The following is a 13,477-nucleotide window of genomic DNA, read 5'->3' as shown; positions in this document are numbered from 1 at the left end:
GGGGAGACAAATGAGCGGAAGTTCCACTTTTGGTTGGAACTCCGTTTTAATGCATGCCCTGCATTAAGGTAAAAAATGTCCCAGTAGTCACCCCGCCCCAATAAACACTTACAGTACCTGAGTCCTTTCTCTATCCAGCCCTGTGTCCATCTGCAGTGGTGATCTCACCTCTCCCTATTCTCACAGGACAGAGAGGCAACATCGGGAGCAGGGGGTGGGGCCGAGGTGCTCTGTGTGTGTCTATAGACGTACACAGCCCAGCTCAAGAATGCATTTGCACGAGTGCTCCCATAGCAGCTGGCTTGCTATTGGGGTACTCTGAGAAGAGGAGGAGAGAACAGCACTGGTGGGGGATCCCAGAAGAGACGGCAAATGGCCTCTTTGTGCAATACCATTGCACAGAGCAGGAAAGTATAAAACTTATTTTTTTTTTTAGAATTTTCTTTTGCCTTTATAACCACTTTAACCACTTCAGGCCCGGAAGGATTTGCCCCCTTAATGACCAGGCCATTTTTTGCGATACGGAACTGCTCCATTTTAACTGACAATGGCGTGGTCATGCGACGCTGTACCCGAACAAATTTTTTTTACCCGCAAATAGAGTTTTCTTTTGGTGGTATTTGATCACCTCTGACCACCTCTGCGGTTTTTATTTTTTGCGCTATAAACAAAAAAAGACCAACAATTTATAAAAAAAAAAAATATATATTTTTTACTTTCTGCTATAATACATATCCCCCCCAAAAAATAAAAATACAAATGTATTCATCAGTTTAGGCCGATATATAATCTTCTATATATTTTTGATAAAAAAAATTGCATTAGGCATATGTTGATTGGTTTGCGCAAACGTTATCGCGTCTACGAACTACGAGATACATTTAGGGACTTTTTTGTTTTTTTATTGTTTTTACTGGTAATGGCAGTGATCTGCGATTTTTAGCGGGACTGCGACATTGCGGCGGACAAATCTGACCCCAAATGACACTTTTTGGGGACCAGTGAGATTATTACATTGATCAGTGCTGTAAAAATGCACTGATCAATGTAAAAATGTCACTGGCAAGGAAGGGGTTAACACTAGGGGTGCTCAAGGGGTTAAGTATGTTCCCTGGGTGTGTTCTAACTGTAGGGTGGATTGCACAGAGTACGTTGGTTTGCGCAGGAGAACCGACCTACCACAGTATATCTGCATGACCTCCTACCCTCCTACCCACCTCCTGCTTTTGACCTGAGTACAGCGCCCCCCCCCCCCCATAGTGGAACAAGGTCACTCAGTGCCCAGGGCTGGGGGGGGGGGGAGTTGGTTGGGAAAGTAGGGTGTGGGATGGAGTGCACCAAAACGTGTAGCAGTTTATCCCTCAATAAAATATGGGGTAACAGTGACATAGAAAATAATAGGACAGGATCATAAGTTGGACCCTCCTGAGCAAGAACAAGAAAGTGTGGTGTGTGCTGCTTGCTGTGGGGGCACCTGGCAGGAGGGAGGAGTCAGGAGCGCCAGTGGAGGACCTGAGAATCGGAGGATCTGGGCTCCTCTGTGCAAAACCATTACAAAGAGCAGGTAAGTATAACATGCTTGTTATTTTAGGAAAAAAAAAGGAAGCTTTGGTATTACTTTTATTTTTGCCATGCGTACAGTACTGAGATAGGTGGTCAGGGTGGTAAATCCATGGCTCGACTGCCTGCTTTTGCCAGCCTCGTTTAGACTTGAGGTTGTGGGGGTGATAAAAACAGGCGGTTGGGACATGATATTACCAACTCCAACCCCCCTACCCCCAGTCACATTCAGTGGGCAGTGCTGCCTGTTGCATGCAACTCATCTATATGTGGATTAAAGTGCTGCAGAGAATGTGCTAGGCTGCAGTAGGCAGGTATAAAACATGAGCTGGGATAGAAAGGGTGTGTGACAGAAGGATGTGTAGAGTAGTGTGGAATGCCCAGAGCTGAGCCTGGAGGCTGCAGCTATGTTTGTAGTGCAGATCTATGGAGGGGAGAACAGATAGCAGAAGAAAAGGACAAAGTAATCAGTCGGATTGGTGTGAAAGTGTCAGATTTACTGCATGTGTAAACAGTGGGAGAAGAAATTAAGGAGGCGGCAGTCGGTGTAGCAGCAAAGAAGGTGGAGTGAGTTGTGACCCATGAAGAAGAGCGATCTCCACGATGAAGGAGAGGGATTGTGTTCCAATCGGTAGAGGAGATATAGCAGAGTTGGAGCAGCTGGAGAAGTTAGAAAACAGTGGAAGAAATTACCTGTACCCCAACAGCCGAGCTCCCCTACAGCATGTGAGAGGCAGAGTGCATATCACTCCATCAGGGACTGACAGGTGCTGGAACTTTACAATGAGTGTCGGAAAATGCGTCTGCATGATCTCCCCGCAGACCAACTCTACTATTAAGTCCCTGACTAGCAATCTGCTAGAGCTGCTAATGTTCACGCTAGGATTTGAGGAAAACTTTCATTTAGCCTCTGACATGGTGGTTGCTGATTAGGGGTGCAAGCAGAATGTTTCGGGGAATGCCTATACAGACCCATGCACCCCAGACTGGCAGTGCCCCTCTCTATGCAGAGCCCGGGCAGGTGACCCTCCTCCTAGTTTTGGGCCCTGCCTTAACTGATGGACAGCAGTGCCCTATGGGATCCGATAAGTATATTTACATTTGTTTGGATGGTGAACTGTTTCATTGCTGTGCATATCCACTCCAGATTACAAATGGTCCTATAGGACCAGATTTGGAAACCTAATTGTGCTATGTGACTCCATTTGTGGATCAACTTTACAGTACGAAGGAGGCAATTCAGGATATGAGATGCTTTGCAGCTGATTATATGGTAATATCCACTCAACAATATACAATGTAGATCCTGATCATTACACCTCCTCTGGACTACTGTTACAAGTTCCATTATATCCAGCTACTCTATCATCATCCTTTTGTGTTCTCTCTAGTCTGGACCATATGCACCATTTTTTCAAGTACCCTTAAGAACTTTAGACTCTGTCCTACAGCTTGCCCAACTCTAAGGATCTCACATGAACAAGTTTTGTTTGCAGGGATATTAGCTATATACTGTGGTGCCTTATATACCTAATATTTTTCCATACAGGCCATGTGAGCTATGGGGTATAACCTTACATTTATACATACAACCTTGATGATTGCAATTGTGGTCTTCAACTGGCTTGCAGGAGGTGGTCATGGTGTTTTATTAGATTGTATGTTATTGTCTGTATGCCACCGATTTTAATGTTGTTGTTTTCTAATTGCTTGACATCAACAAAATATTTGTATTTTCTGGTATGTACAGTGAGTTGTGCTAATTAGTTCATTGCATGGGATGGTTGAGCTCAATCAGGTTTTTTATTTTTGAGTTATAGTCATGGTCTTTACCCCTTCTCTCCCTCACTTTCTCACTGGGAGAATAAATATTAGGGAAACCTTACCATTGTATTTTGAATGAGGCAGCACCTTGAGGGCCCTTCACCTTTAGTGTTTCATTTAAGTAGTATATAACCAATCATTTCACATGCCTCCACTACCAATTTAACACATCCCATTCTTATTTTTCAAATGCCACAAAACATGTTACCTTTTTTTGTTCCAATAGTTTTTATTACAAATTTAAATCATCATACAGAAGTTTATGCTCAAATAGTCATAAAATTGTTAAAGCAAGGATGCATTATCCAATAGGATCAGTGACCCCGACCCATTAAACACAACGAAACATAATAATCAAAAATATAGCGTATTTGGGGAGACGTTACCGTCCCCTGGCAGTATCCTACCAAAAATTTTCCATATGGTATAACGGAACCGATAGCAAAATATAAAAAAAAAAGAATCAGAAAAGAGTAGAGTAGGGTCCCTTCACCCCGGGCCTCCCTTCACAAAATAGCCCAGCCTTCAGGGAGCCTGGAGATAAGCAAAGGGATTCCACACTTTTTCAAACCTAGCTTGCTTATCTCGTCAAATATTAGTCAGTTTTTCATTGATCATAATCCAGTATATGCTGTGTTTCACCTGGATAATATTGATTACATGTGATTTCCATGCATGTGCAGTAGTTATTTTAGCTGCTAAAAGAATGAAGAATATGAGAGTTCGTAGATGTCTGGGGATCTCCTCTGGCAGATCACTAAACAACCCCGTTTTGGCTCCTCTAGGTATTTTTTGTCCCGTAGAGTAGATCAGGTTGAACATCTGTCTGGGCTGGGTTCAACGTATCCTCAACGTCCTACCTCTGAGAGTGCTATGCATCCTTGTGGCTACTTTTCCAAGAAAGGAAGTGCAATTACGAGATTGGTGACAGAGAGCTGTTTGCGATTATTTTAGCCCTGAAAGAATGGAGACATCTCCTCGAAGGTACTACTGTGCCGGTTCTCATTCTTACTGCCCATAAGAATCTTACATTCTTGTCTGAGGCTAAACACCTCTCTCCCAGAGGGGCGCGATGAGCTCTTTTCTTGTCAAGTTTCAATTACATTGTCTCATTCTTACCCGGTACTAAGAATGTAAGGGCTGACGCCTTGTCACGACAATTTTCCTCCACTTCCAGGTTGGAGTCGGTTTAGGTTCTTGTGATTCCCCCTGATCGTATTCTTACTACAGTTCGCACAAGTCTCACTTTTCCTTCGGATGACAAAATTCTTGCTGCTCAGGTCCATGCTCCTCCTGAGAAACCTTTGTCCAAGAGAGTCTCCATACTGCCGTGCTCCAGACTTACCATTCTCCCAGGGCTGCTGGCCACCCTGGGAAGGATTAACTCTTTTGGGCCATTTCCCAACAATTCTGGTGGCCTAGTCTACGCGCTGCTGCAACCGCTTTAGCACCTCAGTGCCACGTCCTCACCCTGTACAGGTTGAGAACCATGAGGAGTATGAAGTACAGTCCATTGTTGACTCCCATAGGTTCCGTGGGCGCATACAGTACCTGGGGCATAGGAAGGGGTACGGTCTGGAGGAACGCTCTTGGGTCTCATCCTCGGGCATACATGCCCCTGTCCTCCTCCGTGATTTCCATATACGTTTTCCCCTCAAGCCTGGTGGTCCTTCGAGGGGGAGGGGTCGTTGAGGAGGGGGTACTGTCAGGGCTGGGCTCAGCCCTTCCTTCTCAGAGCTGGCCGCTCAGCTGCGAGCTAATTGCCAGCTCCTATCTGTCTACAGTTACTCAGCTGTTGATGATATCCTGCTCGTTACTCCTGCCTATTTAAGCTGTTCAGCCCAATGGTTCTCTGCCTTTGCCTTGGTAAACATCACAGTGTGATCCTGTTCAAGACTTGCTTTGCTGAGATCCCTTCTGGCTCCAGATCCTGCTTGCTGTTTCACTACATTGATCCCTGACTTCTGGCTTGGCTGACTATCCGTTCCGGTTACTGAACTTTGGCTATGTTTTGACTACGTTTGTTCTTTTTTCTTTTATTATTAAACAAGTGTGATTTAACTGTACTTCTGTCTCGGCCTGATTTCATGGTTTCTGACAACATCCTGATCCAGAAATGTCAGACCTTCGGGCAAGACCACCAGACATGATACATATCTCCTTCCTGTCCGCATCCCCAAAAGCATAGGGGTGAAGTACCAGGGTATAATTTTTCTAGCCTTATAGGAACAAGGTACCAGCGCAATAGAACATTGTAATTTGCCTCCACCAGTGAGGTGTTGAGTATGCCTTTGTGCACGATGGTCGACGATTTCGTCCACATCTTCTTCTCAACTATCTCCTCTAGGTCCGATTCCCATGCCGTTTGGTAGGAAGGATTGTTACCCTGATTGTTGAACAGGGTATATGACTCCATAATGACTCCCCGTGACTCTGGCCCTCGTACACATCTGTTCTTAAACAGGGTCCTAGAGGTTATATCTACCTTATCTCTCATTAAGGTTCGTAGGAAGTGGATAATTTGGGATAGATGATATGTCTCCATAGGGGGCATTTGTAAAGTTTCCTTAAAGTAGCTGAGCTGTCTTATCACCTTATGATCTATAAAGTGAGCAACTCTGTAAAGACCTTTGTTGACCCACCAGGTGAATTGAGTACTCTGTTGGCCCGGAAGGAAATGAGGATTGTCGAAAAGTGGGGCTACTGGTGAATAGGGGGATTTTAAGGGGTACAATTAACATGTTACCTTTTTGTTAATTTGGCAAATTCATCTACAAGTAATAAAGGACATTTATGTACGGTATGCGATGACTGCAGATTCTTGTATTTTAATTTATGTTTTTATAAAAAGCAAATACCATGGAAAAACTTCTCCAAATCAAAAGTAGCTAATTTCGTGTCATGGTGTTCTCTTTTATAATCTATCCTAATTCAACCAAGCTAAAATGTTGATTTTAAGGCCGGGTTCACATATATGCGAATTGGATGCGGCTTTCCCTGCATCCAATTCGCATTACAGGAGAGTGTGCCCGGCTCTCAATGGAGCCTATTCACACAGCACCAGGGCGGCTGCGGTCCACATATAAAAAGGGTCCTGTGCGTCTTTGGTTCCGATTCAGGTGTGAATAAAGGCATAAATTTGGACCTGATTCGCACCTGAATCAGTGAACAGGGACACACCGGACCCCATGCTGTGAACCATGGCCACAGCATATGTGAACCCAGCCTTAAAGAACAGGGATATTTAAAAAACAAAAACAAGAACAGATCACTATAATAGGCAGAATCTGTCCTTTAACAGGAAAGTAAGCGCCAGTGTTTGAATTACAAATAATCAAAAAAATCAACAGTGGATTGCATCTTTGCAATTCAGTAAAGCATGGGAAAGCCCTATTACCAGATTATTAGATCACAGCTGCCCGATCTTCCAACACATCAAGTACACACACATGTAAATCGTAGAAACAAACCTGAAAAATAAGTAAAGCAAAACATTACTATGTGCTGAAAAGGAAATGACACAGCAAGCACTGCAATAAATTATGAATCTCCTCATGTTTAAAAACTCTTGGTGTTAGTATGCTCATCCTTCTGATCTTATAATATTCCCTTTAGATGGGAAGTGTGATCACTACTATAGCTAAATTTAGCAGTCACTTTATTAAGGTGGAGTTTAAACTGATCTACTGGATGACCCATTTTAGAAAAGAAAATGGTATAAAGAGTTCACCCTGTTTACTGAATTCTAGAGTCATATTTAGAAATCTTGTATGATCTGTGCTCTCTCTCACTTACAAATCATATAAAAAGGCATGACTGAACAGGCATCAGTGAGGATATGAAAATCTTTTATTACTTGCAATCCTGTCTTCGGTTAATTTCACAGCACATTTACTGTGTATCTATTTACCCTATATAAAGGCATTGTTTATGATTATTATTATTATTATTTCAGTTAATATACAAGAAAAGGTTTATACCATTCAGTCACCAAGCATTAGGCTATAAGTTCACCTATGAATCCAAGCAGATAAGACTGGGTTAAATGAATGGATCATTGTTGTCTATTGAGCAATGCCAACAATGTCAACTCTATAAATTAACTCAAAAAATACACTAAAAAGGTATTATGTGTCATTATACTATACTTTTTCTTTTTTTAAATTATTTATAATAATAACTCCAAGTGAATGAGATACAGTTTTAGGGGAAAAAAAAACGGTTCAGGGGTATAGGACGGGGATCTTCAAGCTACGGCCCTCCAGCTGTTGCGGAACTTCACGTCCCATGAGGCATTGTAAAACTCTGACAATTTACAGACATGACTAGGCATGATGGGAATTGTAGTTCCTGAACAACTGGAGGGCTGTAGTTTGAGGACCCCTGGTATAGGGTATGCCATTGTTTCTTCTTCCTATAGGTTATGCCCTTGTTTCTTCTTTTTTTTAAGTTGCTCCTAAAACTGAAATTAGTGGCAGTGCTGTGAGCTTGATTCAATTTTCAACAAAAGTAAATTGTACTTATTCATAAAAGTGAAATGAAAAAAAAAAACAGGACCAAAATAGTTGACTCTGGTTTGGGCTAAAGTGGTCTACAATAAACTTCTGATTTAACCAAGTGTGAATTCAGTTTCAAGATGTATGCATGTAAGAATGAAATGGCTGTAGAGTTTAGATGAAATGGTGTGACCATTGCAGTAGATACTGTTAAAGCTAACAAAATGATGTTAAGTATTTGTTAGCATCTATATTATAGGTATTAAAGGTTTTGTAACTGCTCAGTTAATTTTTTATTTTGGTCCAAAATTATGCTTTAAAGTTTTGTATAGCCTCATAATCTAACCAACAATTGTGTTCTCACTGGCCATGAAACACAAATGTTTTATGTACAACGCATGTGTACAGTACAATGTTTAATATTTCTGTTTTACCAGTTAAATTACATAAACAAAGTTCAGGAAGTAACCACTTTGTTGCCTTTTTTTGTTATATTCAGCTTTGTTTTTCTGAATTTCTAAATAACATTTTTTGCTTAAATCTACTCTGCAATGATACTGCAGATTACTAACTCTTCATTCTATCAGCGCCTGAGTCTCTCAATTAGCAGACTTCGACTCAAACCTAGCAGTCATATGTTAAAGACAACATAATGTTCATTTTTCTTTTATTTTGTCCCTGGGTTAAAAATTATTACAATCTGACATTTTATGAAAAGATAAATTATCAGACATTTATCAGGTCAGGAAGATATTAATGCATATTCATGTTCATGTCCTCTCCTTTCAGGAAACCACCACAAGAAGACAACATCTCAATCCTATTCACATCCCATACTGGCATCATACTAATACTGACTGATGATAATGGGTTTAAAACTGACCAGAAATTTTATTGTGACATACTAGCAAAATGTCAAGTTATGGTCCTATTTAATTTGATTAAATTGACAGGATTGCTTGAAGAATGCAATACTTTCTAAGCGAACATGAGATCATGACTGTGTGCTTCTGTTCTGCTCTTCAGAAAAAATATTTAAGAAACACGTCAAGTTGCAGACACACCAAGATTTTTAAACATAAATACATAATCAATATGATGATAGAAAAGAAATTCAGCTTTTTTTGGGGAGTCATACAGTGCAATGGATTTAAAGTGATTTATAATATATACCATATATAAAGGTATTCATCACACTGCTCAGCAGGGCATACCAGAAACTACACTTTACCCCAAGTGTAAACAATGATTATGAGATTCATCATTTAGCATAATGCTTGCTGTTTTGGTTTGGTTTCATTTTCATTTCAGCACATATAATGTTTTGTTATAAAGATATTTTTGACTTTCATTGAAAAACACCTTTTAAACCTGGCAGGTATGAATAGCCATGAAACCTGTCACTGTATAAAGTGCCTTCCGCTTTCCTCTTATCTGAAGAAAAGCAGCAAGTACTCTAATGACCAGTACACACGATCGGAGTTTCCAACAACAAAACCGTGGATATTTGTTCGAAGGGTGTTGGCTCCAACTTGTTTTGCATACACACGGTCACACAAATGTTGGCCAACAATTACGAACGCAGTGACGTACAAGATGTATGTGATATCTCCATTACGAACGCTAGTTTTACAAGACTGATCGCTTCCGGCTTGTACTTGATTACGAGCATGCGTGTTTGTACTTTGTCTGACGGACTTGTGTACACAGGATTGGAAAGGCCGACAACACACATTTGTTGGCGGAAAATTTGAGAGCATGCTAGCCAACATTTGTTGGCGGAAAGTCCAACAACAAATATCCAATGGAACATGCACATGGTTGGACTTACCGCCAACAAGCTCACATCCAACATTTTCCATTGGAAATCCGATCGTGTGTATGCGGCATAAGTCATTGTGGATGATGTACTAAAGGCAAATTGACTATGCATTTTACAAGTGCAGTTGTGCTCATTTTCCCAGGACTTACTGAATGAGGTGAAGCTTCACTTTATAAAGAATACCCAATCAGATGCAAGGAAAATAAAAAAGCAGCATTTTTGCTTGCACATGATTGCATGATGAACATGAGCAGAGTTTTAGTACATTTGCCTTAAGAACATCAACTCCATTGAGTTTTAATCAGCAACATGCTGATGTGTGTGTTTTGAAACCCAACCACTGAATATGATTTGCAGGATTACAGAAAATTGTTATCAAATACTTACCGTAATTTTCCTTTCCTGGCCTGTCCTCAGGTCAGCACACAATGGGTTAATGCCTCTTCTGGTACCCACAGGACCACCTCTTCCTAGCTAAATAAGACAGCCCCTCCCCAACGAAGGTGTTCGATAGGCCACTAGGAAGGGAGTCCTGTGCTGATGTGTGGACATGCCAGGAAAGGAAAATTATGGTAAGTATTTGATGACAATTTTCCGTATTCCTGGCCATACCTCACGTTAGCACACAATGCGACTTAACTAGCTAAATAAATGGGCGGGAGAGAACACATGAAAAGAAACATTGACAATCAAAGAAAAGCTGCCAAAGAAAAAAAAATTTATAGGTCTCGTTCAAAACTTTGCAGAACTTGCCAACTGCACGCCTGGCTTGTTGAATGAAGCCATCTCTCATATACCCTTCATTGACATCCTGGCATAACTGCCCCAAAGGCTGCCACCCCTCAGCTCGAAGGAGCTTGCCCCTGTTCCTGAGCAGAAAGGCCCACTTCCTGCATCTAATTACCCTGGTGAACCAATAGAAGATGACTCAAGAACCTGATGGGGAGGAAATTAAAAGGATTGTCCACTTTCCTCACATCTTTGATCTTTGCTTGTACACAGTTAGCAACTTGGGTAAGGACCTGAAGTCTTCCTGCTGTGTACTCAGTGACTCCATGCAAATCCTTGGAGGGACTGCCCCCAGGTTTTCCTGGAAACTGGATACCACATGGAGATGGACGTAGTATTATTTCTGGTAAGACACAAAAGGGATCATTGCAGGAAAGTGCTGCAACCTCCAACATCCTTCTGTCTGAAGCAACCGCTGACAGAGGAACTAATTGCATCACTAGAAGCCGCAATGGAAATTAAGCTATTGGAGCAAAGGATGCCTGTACTAGTGATTTCAGAACCAAGCCTAAGTCCTGTGAAGGGAGCAAGAATTTCCTTGGTGGTCGTATATGGATTAGGGCCTGCATGAAGTGTTTATTCAATGGAGTTGTATGCCAGACCAACCTCAAGCGCCAATTGTAAAAATGTCTGGAGCTGGGGACACAGTAGAGAAAACTTCCTTCATATCCTCATATGCAGCGTTCATGGTCTTGTGGTCTTCGCCAAGATCTGAACCACCTCGGATGAGAATCGTTGCACCTCTAGTCCGGCCGATTCAATAGCCAGGCTATTAAGAATCTCACTGGATTAGGGTGCTGCCATTGACGTTGGCATAAAAGATCTTGTTTGACCGGAAACAGGATTGGTGGTGCTGAATGACATCTGGGGGAGCAATGAAAACCAAGGCCTCTTCGGCAGGTGGGAAGCACCTGTATGGCATAAACTGGAGGAAGACAAATACCAATGGAAAAAAACCTATGGCACTGTGAATCCACCTTCTATCACTTCACCTTTGTACATTGTTATAAATACCGGAAGTTGTGTGTTCAGTGGACTTTCTACCGCTGGAATGTATCCTAGAGCCAATATTTATTTTATTTATTTATTTCAGGTACAATATTAGTTGAGGTACTTCTTGTTAGAAAATAATTTGCCTAACTGATCCGCTAGTGGATCCTGCTTTCCCAATAAGTAGACTGCCTTTAAAGTGATTGTCACTAAAAGTGATTGTAAAGGATCATTTTTTATTTACCTCCACTTTTAATTACCTCCACTGTGCAGCTCGTTTTGCAGAGTGGCCTCGAACATTCTCTTCTGGGGTCCCCCGGCCAGCTCTCGTGGCCCCCCCCGCATCAGATAACCCCCTAGAAGAAGCGCTCTGCTGAGGGGGTTACCTTGCGAGTGTGCTCCTGAGTCCAGCATTTGCATCCACAGACACGAATGCAGGACTCGACCTTGCCCCCCCCTGGCGCCCGCGTCATTGGATTTGATTGAAAGCAGCGGGAGCCAATGGCTTCGCTGCTATCAATTTATCCAATCAAGAGCTGGGACCCCATGGAGAGAGGGACAGCGTATTCCTGCCGAGGAGATGAAGGAACTTAGGTAAGTAAAATGGGGGGCTGTGGGGCCGGTGACTGCCAGGTGTTTTTTTGCCCTAATGCATAGGATGCATTAAGGTGAAAAAACATAAGGGTTTACAACCACCTAACTGACTTTAACTGTAAATGGCTCTCTGCCCAGCAAAATGTTTATGTTATGAAAAGTAACAGGAAAAAGACAGACACTTGGTGCCCTCTTGGTTGGCAATGTAAGCTGCTGCTGTCTTGTCAATCATCAACTTCACACAAGCCCCTTGGAGAAAGATCCTGAAATGCTTGCAATGCTAGAAAAAAACAAAAACTGCCTTACATTTAAGTCAGTCAGGGCATCTGCATTCCACTAGGCTTCAATTTCCTTGCTCTTGTCTCTTCAGACTGGAGGCAGATAGGCATCCTGGGCTGAGAGGCACGCAACAAAAGAGGCACACTGGTGTCCAAAACTCCAGTTCTTGCTAATTTGTGCAGATACAAAGACTTTTTGATCCATAGGCAGCCCATCCTTTTGAATGAGGAAGGCAAATTGAAAAGCCCCCATGTGCCACCTGGCCCAAAGCAGCACTGGAATGGCCACGGTAAAATGTCCCAATGGGGACAATGCATTCCCTCGCTGACATAAATGCTGTCTCCATGACTATTCATATGCAGATTTTCATTTTGCCATTTTGGAAAACCACTTGATATATTTGGGCAAGAAAAGCTACACCAAGATCCTTCACAGATTAAGAAGGGGTTAAATGTTTTTCCTGTTTGTTCACTAGTCAACTGAACTTGGCGAAGGATTTCTAGGACAAGGTTGTGATGCTCCTGCCTTACACCTGTGACAATCAAAACATTGTTCAAGTAGTGGTATCCCCAAAGACGAATTACTGCCACTACTGCCAACAAAATGTTAAAAAAGTTTCTTGTTGCTGTGTCAATTTTAAAAATGGCAAACACCTGAGCTGGAAGTGACCTCCGGTCACTACAAATCTCCGATGTCTCTGGTGTTACACACCTATTGGTATATGGAAGTATACGTCAGCCAGGTCGATTGACTGTAACCGGTCCTCATGCTATCGCCATGACTGTTAACACGGAATCTTGAACCTTTTGTTGTGTATGTACCCATTTAATTTCTTCAAACCCAGACAGTACGGAAAACTCCTGATGTCTTGGTTACTAGAAAGAATGGGGAGAAGCCCCAGATTTTGTTCTTTTAGTGGCAGCAGCACTATGGGCTTGTTGCAATATAATTCTTATATGTAATCTTGCAGCAATTCTTTCTTCTTGAGATCTGTTGGTCATGAATGAACGGATTAAACTCTAGCATTGCCTGACACTTAAACAGGGGCTGGTGTGGCTGCACACCCCGAAGTAAATTTTACCAGAAAAGTTGTGGAAAGTCCCCATGGGGTTTTTTAGCAGCA

The 13,477-nt window shown here is 42.1% G+C and overlaps 1 protein-coding gene across 3 annotated transcripts in view; it reads right to left on the bottom strand.

The window, feature by feature from the left end:
• Positions 1 to 13,477, bottom strand: part of FMN2 (formin 2) — a 262,967-nt gene that overhangs the window by 97,507 nt on the left and 151,983 nt on the right. The window contains exon 12 of one of the 3 annotated variants that reach the window (XR_012243937.1): positions 6,782 to 6,854. The exons of the other annotated variants lie outside the window; for them this stretch is intronic. The gene's annotated coding sequence lies outside the window, so the exon portion shown is untranslated. The remainder of the gene's footprint in view (positions 1 to 6,781; positions 6,855 to 13,477) is intronic. 3 annotated transcript variants of the gene reach the window in all.

This window comes from Aquarana catesbeiana, linkage group LG04 (genome assembly GCF_042186555.1).
Source record: "Aquarana catesbeiana isolate 2022-GZ linkage group LG04, ASM4218655v1, whole genome shotgun sequence".
Taxonomy (NCBI): domain Eukaryota; kingdom Metazoa; phylum Chordata; class Amphibia; order Anura; family Ranidae; genus Aquarana; species Aquarana catesbeiana.
This window is presented reverse-complemented; position numbering and strand designations above follow the sequence as displayed.